General features: G+C 40.2%; 1 protein-coding gene across 1 annotated transcript in view; it reads left to right on the top strand.

Annotated features, from left to right (window-relative positions):
• The first annotated feature begins 8876 nt into the window (after nt 1-8876).
• LOC129730492 (uncharacterized) overlaps nt 8877-13666 on the top strand; it is a 79382-nt gene continuing 74592 nt past the window's right edge. Inside the window, exon 1 of the mRNA XM_055689859.1 lies at nt 8877-9926. The gene's annotated coding sequence lies outside the window, so the exon portion shown is untranslated. The remainder of the gene's footprint in view (nt 9927-13666) is intronic.

Genomic DNA, 13666 nt, shown 5'->3' with positions numbered 1-13666 from the left:
GAGGCTCAAAACATCAAAGCTTTGAACACTTTGAGGCACCCTTTAATCATGTCCGATTGAGCTGAAATTTTGCACAGATCACAGTACAAGATTAGAAATATTATTAGAAATTTTCTAGAAATTTGACATGACCATTTTCGCTGCCACCCTAATAAATATCATCTCGAATCTAGAAATATTCCAATAAGGTGGTATTTGGTCAGTTATGGTTATTTTCCAGATCGGATGTTGCCACTTTGGAAATCAAAATGGGCCTATTCCCGGCTTCTGGGCGTCTCTCGGTTCCAAAAATAGATACATTTCGCAGGATTCGGCCGTTTTTGATGTTTCACTTTCCAGGAACCAGAAGTCAAAATCTTGAGTTTTAAAATGGCCGTTAATTAGCTTCAGATTCCATTTTGAATCTTTTCAGTGTTACCACATTATTTCCAGAATTATTTTACTAGTGTTGTAGAAAAGTTATTGTTATTGATCATTACACTAGTCGACAAAATAACAAAAAACGCATTCCAAAAGCTCAAAGCGGAAAAAAATGAAAGATTATAGGTATTCAACCATTCCTATGAATTTTGGTGCCCCTAGCCATTACCAAAACGCGTCAACTTACGTGAGAGTGTCGTATAGAAATTGCTCGCCGGGATCGTCGCTTTAACGTTATATTTACGAGGAAACTCATTTAAATTTCTACGGTAATGGCTAGGGACACTAAAATTCTCAAAAATGGTTTAATAGCTATAATATTTTTTTTTCCTGGTTTGGACTTCTGAAGTGCACCTGTGTTGACCAGTGTTATCCAATGCAACAATGCAAGTAATGTGACAAACAGCCGTATGTCGTTTCACGTCAACTTGCGGTCGTGGTTTTCCACACAACAAACTATGGTACTCAGACAAATCTCTTTGAAACTGGAAGAAATTTTTAGCGAATTAACTTTGATCGTCTATTGGTCATTGGTAATTCTTCTGAATGAAGTGTATTGAGTATTTCTAAAATGTTGCGTGAGAGGCGAATGAATTACTAACTTTGATTTCTAGCGCAAAACGAGAAAATATTATATCTTTGATTATTTATTTGTTTTGACCTTAAAAGGACAATTGTTGTTCAGTTATAAAATTGGAAACCATGCTGATCGCATCTTTGAACTACCTCCACAGTGAGGATTAGAGTACTCTGACAACACAGTGGAAAACTGTTTTCACACTGAAAATTAGACGACCGGCACATTTTGATTTCCAGGATTTAAAAAGCTTGTGTTGTTGACAAAACAAGTCCAAGCTTCACCATGTGATAATATAATGATTTGTTTGAACTGAAAGAAGACTCAGCAAGTGCTATCGCTACGCTGCTGGTACCCGCTGTAGCTATCGTTATCGCTACCGCTGTTACTATCCGCTGATGCTACTAAGTTGGGACCGTCCTTCCTACCATCCACTAGTAAAATGACTGGTTTGAGCAAACAGGTTCATCTATAGCCTAAAGAGTGCATTCCCGGTTGACTGGGTATAAAACTCTGTCGACCGTGTTAGGGAAAACAGTGACCCATCAGAGGTCGAAATTTTTGTTTTAACAAGGCTTGATATCTATTTTCAATAGAATAATAGGGGAGGACTATCAGTTATGGCAATACCTAAAAAAAGGTACCAGTTATGGCATGAACCAGTTATGGCCTATGCAGTTTAATGGGGTATTGCCATAACCGGTTTTATTGCGCCTATGTGATATAACCATAACTGGTGCACTTGCCATAACTGGCTCACTTACCCTAGTTCGAAAAATCAAATTATAATTTTATGCATTTGGACGGATGCATAGATGATTGTTCAATAGATTGCTGCAAGAAGAGAGGAAGATATCCATTATAAACTGCTGTCCGTTTTTATATTTCCATTCTAGTTCTTGAGACACTTTGTTCTGCGTCAAAATTTCAATAACAAAACTTTCTACTTATTTTCAGTGCTAGATAATTTATTTATTTCAATTAATATTAATAACATTGTTACCCTTTTTCATTTTTTATCAAGGTTTTAATTCTTTTGTCAGCCTTCGTAAGAAATTTTGTTAGTGATCAATAAGCAGAGTCCGATCCGAACTACAGGAGTTAATCGTCCTATTGCAAAGCAAAGCCTTGGTGCTACATTTCGATTTGGGACACGACCTTCTGTTTATTATACACAGACTTCGCAGCCAACTGTTAAGTGTACAGGACAATTGCGAGGCTAGCTCTACGATCCTATAGATACTAACAGCCTCTCCCGAGCCGAGACACGAATCTACTACGACTGGCTTTTTAGGCCAGCATCGTACCTCGAGACCAACTGGGAGGGTAATCGACCTATTACTGATACTAAAAAAGTTGGTATTCACTACTAACTTTTCAAGTAATTATTCTCAATTTGCCCTATTTTCACCTGCTTCTAAAACTCACATCAACATTTCAAACTAAAAATTTTATACTATTTCTTATTCGAAAATAATCGAAACTAAATTTCGATATCTATGATATGTCCAAAACGTATAGTACTAGATGCTTTTTGTCAATAGATGGCGCAAGTTGTCAGTGCTGATCGATTTTGACACATTTATAATAAGCTACAAAATGAGGAAAACAAACCGCTTTGACACGTTAGCAATTTTATTATAGTGTAAAACACTTTTAGTTGTGTGGAAATGCCTGAATTTGTGCCAAATATTCGTCATTTTCGGGTAGTGTTACATTTCCCTGTCCATTCAAAGAAAACGACGGCTTAGGCGCATCGGGAGTTAAAAAAATTTTCGGAAATGCTGCTGTAAAACAACTTTCCATCGCTTTAAAAACAATAATTTTGATTTCCCAGCAAACCAGAAGTCGTATAAGAATGTTAATTCTAAGTCGCTCAAATGTGCATGCCAAGTTTAAAATTACTTAAGATGCAACATAAAATTTGCTTATATCGTATAAAATTTAAATCCTGTAATACGCAATATCAGATTATATATGGAGTAATTTATCGTGTCATATAAAATTGTAAAACGCGTCATTGCTCTAAGTTGTATAGAATGCAATTTGAAGTTTCAAATGAGGCCATTTAAAATAGCCTGCGAAGTTATACAACATCGTAAGACTTTTGTTTTTACAATGCACGTATATGGCTTCCAAATTTGTACACAGCAACCCAAAGAAAAGAATGTGATGGATGGCCTGCTTCTACGTCGTCCGCTTGCTTGAATATACACGCCATAAAGATTATGCTGTGGATTTGGTTTTGTTTTTTTATGGTTATTTGATGTGAGCTAATAAAACCGAACGAAACCATAAAATGAGAAAATTCGTTATCGATATTGTTTTTGGCACCTTTTGCATGTGTAGGATAAGTACAACGATACACCGTGCCCCAGTGCTGAGTCGAGGAAATTTCCAGCTCAAAAAGATCCTCGACTCGATCGGGAATTGATTCCGATATCACAACCGTATGGGAGAGCTAGCCGACCGACATCGCTAACCACAGAGCCACGGGGATCACCATAGAAAGGATATTGCGCCTACATATTATTACTAGCTCCGTTCGATGATGCTTGGTCTGGTACATAACAGTTCTGCCCATATAAAGACATCGAAAAATGAAAATAGAAATTTTGAATAATTTGTATGTCTAAGGTTATTGAAAAGGTATCAAAATAATGGTCGCAGTGGTCTAAATCTTACAAAAAAATCACAAGAAAGTTGTATGCAAAGCCACGACCGCAAGGTTGAAGTAGAATACTTTTACAAGAAAGATAACCCGGCTGCTTGCGTGTCAGTTGGCAGTATTGTAATTTCTTTTTGTCTGATATTTTGAATGAAGTTCATTGAATATTTTTAAATTTTGTGCAAATGAGACGTTGAAGTGCTGCCGAATTGTAATATGCACATTTAATACGACATCATTAAACGGGAACGGAACAAAGGCTACGGTTATGCAGAACGCGAATGCCGGCGCGATGCGATTCGCCTTACCGTGGTGAAATGTACAGCTCTTTTTAAGGCGAAGTAGAGCTATACATTTCAACAGATTTCGTCTTGCCGAATCGCATCGCGCCGTTATTTGCGTTCTGCATGACCGTAGCCAAACACTAAGCGACGCAAACACGCAATAATAATCAGAGTATGCATGTAGATGAAGATAATTAACTTTGGATTATAGCGCAAAACGAGAAAATATTAACTCTTCATATAATCATTTGTGTTCTTCAAATTTCAATTGTTCAATTTAATATCCGATAAAATGTTTGTTTATTATCTGATGAAGATCTTATATAGGCCAAATGATGCATTCCCAATTTAATAGGTCCATAACTCTGCCGACCGTGCTTGGGAAAGCGCGGTATAACGACCAATCAGAGGTCGAATTTTGTGTTTTGACAAGGCTTAAGAGTTTTCAATAGTACAATAGTTCGAATGATAAAATTGCAATTTCATGCATTTGGTAGGAATCTTAGAAGATTTTCTAATCAATTGCTGCAAAACCGAAGGAAATCCATCGAAAACTAACCGATTTATTAGCATTTGAAATTTTCCTCACTTTTTTCCAGTTTTAGATTTTCATTTAACATCCCTATGTAGCCGAACTTCCTGAGAGAAGTATTCTAATTCAAAATTAAATCTTCATTAATTCATTTGTTGTCCTTATAAGGACAATTGTTCAATTTATCATAGGATGTAGTGTTTATCTTACATCTCTGTGTTACCTTGATAGTGAGGAATAAGGCGCACGGTCAACACAATGAGAAAGGTGTTTTCACATTGAAAACTAGACACAGCTTGTTGGCAAATGCATCTACCGCTAATACCACCGCTATCATACGAAAGCGCGTCGTTTCATGTGGGGAATATCAACAACGAAAAATGACGCGCGTCTAAGCATAACCCGAACTGTTTCGCCGTGCTGCTCCCATTTATCTTTACATCGGCCTCAGGGAAGTACCGGCTGCATCTGCATCTACCGCTGAGGCTGTCACTATACTGCTATTGGTACCGAAAGCTATTAACTCTTCAAATAAGTGTTTTATTTGTTCTCAAAAGAACAATTGTTCAATTTAAAATCGGATTTACGCAATCGCATCTCTGTAATATTACCGACAATAATATTCTTCTGAACAAAATGATACAACTTTCCCATTAGGCCTCTGCCATAATAGACGCGAAAAGCGACGCGAACCGATTCGCTCGGCTGTAGGTTAATGTTCAGCCATCAGTAGAGCTGTACATTAACCTACGGCCGAGCGTATCGGTTCGCGCCGCTTTTCGCGTCTACTATGGCAGAGGCCTTTGAGAAAGTTGCTGGCTGATGTATTCACTTCATGCAAGCCTGCTGCTGATGCTTCCCGCTACCACGCTGAAACAGCATTTTAGTGAAGGGAGTGTCGTTGCATCAGCTGACCCTGCTACTATCGATGCTGATATACCCGCTGCAACAGCTACGCTATGCATAGCCATGCCACAGTTATGGCCGCTATACGCTGGCCCAACTGCTGAGCAACTGCAACGCTATCCACAGCCATGCCACAGTTGTGGCCGCTATCCGCTATCGATGGTACCCACTGCTCGCTACCACTGCTGCTAAGGGAGGACCGCTGTCGTCGCTGTTCAGAACTATTTTGAGCGGCTTCGACTAAAACAGGCTCTTATATAGGGATGAAAATAGGAATGAATTATTTTACGTACGTGGTGGAATGATATAACTTGAAAAATATGTGTGACTTCATTCCGGCTCAGAGCGATCATTTGATAAGCTCCACCTCTTTTTTCAGTTTCTAAAGTTTTTCCTCAGTTTCGTAGCACGGATGCACAAAAATGATTTCTTGTCGAGCCGGACCGATAGCACTCTCATTGAAGCAACAAAATAACATGTTTTGTGTCGTGTTGTGCAGCTTGGTTGAAGAAAATGTTCCCGTCCCCGTGTCGCATGTAAGCAGATTATTGCGTTCAGTAGACAGTAGATAGTGTATCCAGCGAATCAACACCGATGGTGCTCTCACACACGCAACGGTTTTAACCCGTATCTTATTGCGGTTTGTAACATCAAGCGATTTCGTTTGCTCGCTGTTGCGTGTTGCATCATGTTGCAACTTGACAGCTGGGTAACGACGAAATTCTGTTTATGCTGATTGATTGAATCGACTACATATTAGCTCTGCATAGTCGAACTACCTGCTTTTGTGAATGCGTACTAACAGGACAGTTAATTATTCAATGTCGGTTATGCTGATCGCAGCCTTTGCGCTGCCCCTACAGTGGGGGGTTTACTAAATAAAGTGAAAGTAAAAATTAGACAACTACAACAGAATTTGATTGCATCCCGCACAGAATGTCTGCTTGTGTTGATGCCAGAAAATTATTAACCTTCAATTATTTTTTATTTGCCTTGAAAAAAGCATGTTGCGGTTCAAAATCGGTTGCTAATTACAACCTTTAAGCTGCCCTAACATTGGGGGAATTAAGATACACGGACAACATGCACTGTGGAAGCTATTTCACATTCAGTAAATTAGACGGGTGCGACAAATTTGAATTGCTAGGATGCAACACAGAATGCTTGCTTGCGTTGACAAAAATTATTAACTTTCAATGACTTGTTTATTTGCCTTAAAAAAGGCATTTTGATTTCCGAAATTCGATTTCCTGATGGCAATCATCATGCTACGGGGGGAATAATGGCTGTCTGGCGACACACGCTGAGAAAAACCGCGCTGCTCCTGAGACGTGGTGACCAACCACAGGGCTAGTGCTAGTCGCTGTCTAAAACTATTATGAGCGGCTCCGGCTGAAGCAGGCTCTTATATAGGCCAAATAGCATGTTTTCAATTGCAAGGTATATGATCCTGTCGACCGTGCTTGGGAAGCAAGCATATAACGACCAATCAGAGGTCGAATTTTTCGTTTTGACAAGGCTTGACTATTTTCAATAGTTCAATAGTGTGAATAATAAAATTACAATTATCTTATTTTGAGAAGAATCTTAGAAGATTTTCCAATCTATTGCTGCAAGAACGAAGGAAATCCATCGAATACTAACCGATTTATTAGCATTTGAAATTGGACATATTTCTCACTTTTTTCGGTTTTAGATTTTCATTTCACATCCCTATGTAGCCGAACTTCCTGAGAGAAGTATTCTACTTCAAAAAGGTTATCAAAGTTAGCCAAGGGGGGATAAAAAAGGCAAACAATGATTAAAAAAAAGGAAAACTATCTTTAAACAAAGTTTGTATGCAAGTTACGATGTTTGCGTGCAAGTAACTTTATATTTAAGATTATAGCTTTTTATCCATTTCTGTGAATTTTGGTGCTTCAGAAATGCGTCAAAGTGCGGCAGAGGCTTATGGGAAAGTCATTGAGGTGTCTGAAAAAGTTACTATTTCACTAAAGGGACCAAAATTGAAAGGATTGCTTAAAAAGCTATAATCTTTGATTTTTTCTAGTTTAAGCCCTGTATTTCCCAGTGTTAAAATAGCGCTCTCAATATTTCTTGATTTCTGAATGTGAGCGCTCAGACGAGTTCTTGAACCCAAAGCTCCTCCGAAAGAATTTACCTTTTTTAGAACGCTAATTTTGTGCAGAACCATAAATGATTCGATTCGCTACCCTTAAGCGTTGTTATATTTAAAATATGTTTCTTTAGCTACTGTGTGTCAGTTACCTAAAAATATATTGTACGAAACTTAACTACATTTTGTTCCCGGTGTTTTGATTTTCTGACTTATATATTCCTGACAACGTGTGACATGTTACTATCACTTATAATCCTTTATTACTATATCTTTTAAATTTCTTTTTCTTTGGTACTCGAATTTTCCGAATTGCTGATTGTACTCTACCCCAAGTATTGCAGTATTTTAGGACTTTAACCTTTTCATTTCTAAACAACTTTTATTTTAGCTATTATCACCCAAACTGCTTCAAAAGCTAATTTTATTTTTAAATAATATAACCTTAAAGGGGATGAGCATTTTTTTCGAAATTGTAAATAATTTTAGAATCATTTGGCTATAGAAACCAAAATGATTGCAAAGTCATAAAATGATACAGACTCTGATGCAGCAAATGTCATTCCTTCCCACATGGAAACGTACATCTAAGGATCTGGTGATAACCAAACTTTCAAAGGTCTATCATAATATACACAGTATTTATATTTGCAAATGATAACATCGGGTAAAGCTTTGTTGTGATTTTGTCATACAAATCATACGAATTCACGTCTTGAAATAATAACTTACCATCAAAATTGAGCCTTCAACCCAATTCGATCGCTTGCGCACTTTTTCCACCCACAATGATCCATTTCCAACCGAATCAACATTTTTACTTTATGTACGTACACCGTGTACTCATACCCCACGCGTCGCTGTACTGCTCCAAGCGCGGGCGCCCTTCCCACACACTCAGATCCTATTTAATCCCATTCATAAAGCCAAAGTTCAAATATAAAGTTACCCGCTCTCTCAATCTCTCAATCGCAAAAACGTGGTGGCAAAACTCTCCATGCAGTGGAAACCATATCAGGAAATGCTTATCAGTCCAATGTCCAGACTAAGTGTACTTCTCGGAGAGTAATCCAAACTCTCGTGTCTCTGTCGTGTAACGAAATTCCACTCACAATCTGGCCGTCCATCACAATCATTGCAAGTGATCACCATCAGCACCATGAGATTAATTTTTTAAAACACTTCACAACACATCGAGCGATGCTCTCGTTCTCGATTTTCCCCTATTTTCAACACGATCCCGGAATAATATTTTCCTTCTTTTCCGTGCTCCAAATAGTGCATACGAGAGCACACGTACAAGGGAGAAGAAGCACTACTCTCAGCAAACTGGCGATAGCATCCTAGGGTAGCTTTTTGGAAAATTTTCCCTGCTCTGTAATATTTGAAACGTTGAGTGGAACGGATGTTGTCGCTCCTTCGCTTTGAAGGCTTTTGAAGTGTTAACTAATGAACAATGGTCCTCAACCCAGAAGATAGTTAATGGTTTGACAAAGCCTCGAAAAAGAATACCTGCTATTGTCAGCCGAGCTTCGTCGGGAATTACCGATGGTGAGGTTGTTTTTTAGGTCTTCGTGAACGGATAAAAAATTGCCCAGTGTATCAGAAAAACTAGGTCTCGTGTTATATATTTTAACGTGGAAACTGTGAATACGTTCAATGCGTGTCATGCTCAGTTTCGTGGTGAAATCTGCAGAACGTAATCAAAACAAGCTGCAATTGGAGGGTCGTTTATGAAATCTAGTTCGAGCTTAAAACCTCTTTCGAAATTCATTTTCATGCCAAACAAAAGGTAATAAAAAAGGATTACGACAGCACTGCCTGAACGTGAAATTCGTATGTGGAATAACATTGTGCACAGGAATAGTGATTCGTGAAGGCGTCATGAGTGATTGTCTGTAAGAAGTAATGCACCTGGTACAAGTGTGCTGAAATCGAATGGAGGTCGATTTGTCAGAAACTTAACAGCAACCCCAGGTTGGCGTTGGATGTTTAGTGAGTTTTTCCTGTTCGCATCAGACGCACGAACATTGCTGCCAACGAGAAGAGTGTAGTCCCTCCCTGAGAACGCGACTTCATATGGGTCGGTAACTACGTCAGAGTCTGCCGGGAGAGCTCCACAGTTATACGACGACGGTGAGCGCAACAGTACGCCGAACTGGTGACGTTTAGCGCTAATGTTATGTATAGTCGCTCGCAGTGCACAACGTCACAGGTAGTGCTGTATTCAGCCGTACAGTGAATTTTCCACGAGTTTCCCTCATCCGTTCAGCTTAATGTCAGTAAGAGAGTGCGCGTGCGAGAATTTTCGCAGGAAATAGGAAAGCAAAACGAACCGATCTGGTGTTTATCTGCTGGAAAGACGCTGGGTGGTTGTATTGAGGGGGTGGAACAATTTTCGCAAAAAGGAAAATGGTGCCAAGGTAAGTTTCGCTGGTTATTCAATTGATTATGTACATGGTAAAATTCCTTTCGCGATGGGAGAAGTTAACTGGAAGACTGTTTTAATCCATGGGATACTGCTATAAATTAATGATTAGCACGGGTACATAAGGAACCCCGCAGTTACCTGTTGCAGACTTGTGCTTGTTCGTTGTTCAATAACATAACATAGCTCTGAAGCTTGTTTGGACCCAGGAGATATCCTACTGTACAAGGCTCATGAATATAACAGCAATTAAAGATTGATGTTCTGTCGTACTCTAACGCATTACTACCTACACAATCCCGCAATGTACCTTATTGAAACACAAATAGCAGCCAAAAAAAATTAATATTTTCTTAGAAACGAAACAAAAAAATTTACACACGCCCACACATTTATTTCAGATCTTCATGAAAGTAAGACGTCACTCAGTTTAGTTAAAAGTGTACATACTCTAAATTGCGTTCTTTCGTCATTACTGATTTTTGAGTAACATCGTCGTCTGTCAAAAATTGAATTGATTCACACTTCAATTATTTATTATGAAATAATGAAACTAAACAAAAGTTTTGTGAATCTGAATCAGATTATATCAAATGTTGCGTCATTTTTAAGTTATTTGTAGCGAAACAACGTGCAATAAATATAATGAAATACTCATTAGATAACATTTCCAGGCAAATCGGTTCTGTCCTATTGGATTCGCAGCAAACCTCAGCAATCTATTAATTTGGGCGTATTTTTATTCACGTTCAATTTAATAAAAATAATAAATGAACCTCTGATATTAAGAAATTCTTTATTCACGAAAAGATTATTTCTCCATTGATGCTAGAACTAGCTGTTTTATTTTTTAATTTGAGCAAGAATTTACAAAAAATACAGTTTTGCATATAACCATTTGACAATAATACTAAAGAGTATGAATGTTTACAAGTACCTGTCGATAAAAAAAAGATTAGTCGATGCTACTCAGTTTGACACATCTCACACATAATCATCATCGTATGTCAGCGTAAAAGTTACTCAGTTGGGAGTTGAAATGAAAGAGCATCGGAGCAAATTGGATAAAACTTAAAAAGTATCACCATAGTTTTAGCATTTTTTTTCTCCTTTCAGTATATGTTCAACTTTGTTCTTGCTCTAATCTCACTATTTCGTCAGCAGATCTTCTCCTATAAGAAATAAATCAAATTTTCAATTATTTTGTTTCGTGTTTATGTCTTCATAAGCATTTTTCATGATTTTGAGTAAAATGTACTTTTCACTCCTTTGTGCTATGATCAGAGCTGATATTTTTCAGCACTTTTGCATGAAAGTGAAAAATAGCGACCACAAACCTTTGTTACTATGACAAAGAAAATTTTCTAAAAATTTTGGGCCATGAGTTTGATTGTGTGAACTGTAACTTTTAAAAACCGTTTCGTGAACAGTGGCATTACGCGACTAGTGATGGAAGGGAAGCATTACTTTATTTTTAAGGCGACAGACCGATTATCGATCCAGTGCCGAATCCAGAATACGTCGCCAAGTCCCTCGGTCTTGGGCTGCTATCCTCCAATCGCCCCTAACACCTATTTCGCGTGCATCCTCGTCGACAGCACACATCCAACGAGTTCGGGGTCTACCCCGAAGTCGACGACCTCTATCGGGATTCCTGCTAAATATAGCCTTCGCTTGACGCTAATCCGGCATTCTCGCTACATGCCCAGCCCACTGAAGCCTGCCGTGTTTTATCCGCTTGACTATATCCGCCGATTTGTATGCCTGGTACACTTCATGGTTCATGCGTCTGCGCCAAACACCATTTTCTAGTTTGCCGCCAAGGATTGAACGCAAAATCCTACGCTTAAAAACACCAAGAGCTCGCCGATCAGCCTCTCAGCGTCCATGATTCATGGCCGTAGAGAGCCACCGGAAGAATCAGTGTTTTATAGAGTGCAAGTATAGTACGGATTTGCAGACTGCGGGACCTTAGCTGGTTAAAAGGCCCTGTTTGCGGCTGCTATCCGCCTCTTTAACTCACGGCTAACCTCGTTGTCACATGTCACTAATGTTCCCAGGTAAATAAATTCGTCGACTACTTCAAATGTTTCCCCATCTAGCACCACTGTAGCACCAACCTCCGACGGACTACCACGCACTCTGCCAGCCACCATGTATTCCGTTTTGGCAGAGTTTATGACAAGCCCTAATCTCGCAGCTTCCCTCCTAAGAGGTCCGAAGGCCTCTTCCACAGCTCTACGGTTGATACCAATGATGTCGATATCGTCCGCAAAACCGAGAAGCATGTGCGACTTCGTAATGATGGTGCCGCTTCTCTGCACACCAGCCCTCCGTATAGCACCTTTCAATGCGATGTTGAACAATAAGTTCGACAGCCCGTCACCCTGCTTCAAACCATCTAACGTCACGAACGAGTCCGATATCTCACCGGCTATCCTGACGCTTGATGTAGAACCTTCAAGGGTGGCACGTATTAGCCTAATCAGTTTTGTTGGGAAGCCATGTTCAATCATAATCTGCCATAACTCATTTCTCTTGACTGAATCGTACGCTGCCCTGAAGTCTATGAACAGATGGTGCGTCTGCAAGTTGTTTTCTCGAAATTTATCGAGGATTTGTCGCAAGGTAAACATTTGGTCCGTCGTGGAGCGTCCCCCTTGAAAACCGCGTTGGTACTCGCCAACAAAGGTATCCTGCAACGGCCTCAGTCTGTGGAACAGGATGCGGGAGAGAATTTTGTACACGGTATTGAGAAGAGTTATGCCCCGATAATTGCTACAGTCCAGGCGATGGCCTTTTTTGTAGATCGGGCATATGAGACCCTCCAACCAGTCCGAGGGCAATTCTTCGTCAGACCACACTCTCAGCATGATCCGATGGATGGCACGATACAGCTGTTCGCTCCCGACTTTGAAGAGTTCGGCGAGAATGCCGTCCTTCCCGGCTGCCTTGCAGTTTCTCAGCTCTTTCACTGCTTTCTTCACCTCGTCCATGGATGGTGGATCCACAGCTTGACCATCATTCTCAATAGTCATCCTGCTCCTTTCGACTCCACTGTTTCCCTCACCGTTCAACAGCACACTGAAGTGTTCCTTTCAACGCCTGGCCACCTCTGTTTTATCGGTTATCAGGTTCCCCTCCCTATCGTTGCACATGACAGGGGCTGACACGTTTCGATTCCTGATTCCGTTGACCTTCTTGTAGAAGCTCCTCGCATCGTGCCTGGAGAAGCAACCTTCCGCCTTCGCAAGAATACGCTCCCAATGCTGTCGTTTCTTCCGGCGATGGAGTCTCTTTTCAGCGGCTCTTGCATCTCGATATCTACCCATGCTCTGACGAGTCACAGCCGTGGCCAACATGTGACCCCTGGCGCGGTTCTTCTCCTCCATTACTCGCTGGCACTCAGCGTCAAACCACTCATTGGGTGCAGCTGCCGCAGTTGTACCCAACACTTCTCGCGCTGTAGTGCTGATCGAACTGTGGACGTGCCTCCACTGTTCATTCAGGTTCCCTTAAACTCTTTCCTCAATCCGTTCATCAACTTTCTGCGAGTACTCTGCAGCCACTCCTTCAGTTGATAGCCGCTGGATGTTCAACTGCATCCTCCTCGTTGCCTTGGATTTCAACACGTTGGACAGCCGGGCGCAGATTTTGGCTACTACGAGATAGTGATCCGAGTCAACGTTCGGTCCTCTGAGCGACCTCACGTCTGTAACGTCTGAAAAGTGCCGT

Source organism: Wyeomyia smithii, chromosome 3 (genome assembly GCF_029784165.1).
Source record: "Wyeomyia smithii strain HCP4-BCI-WySm-NY-G18 chromosome 3, ASM2978416v1, whole genome shotgun sequence".
In the NCBI taxonomy this organism is placed as follows: domain Eukaryota; kingdom Metazoa; phylum Arthropoda; class Insecta; order Diptera; family Culicidae; genus Wyeomyia; species Wyeomyia smithii.
Note: the sequence above shows the minus strand (reverse complement) of the source record. Positions and strands in the feature narration are given on the sequence as shown.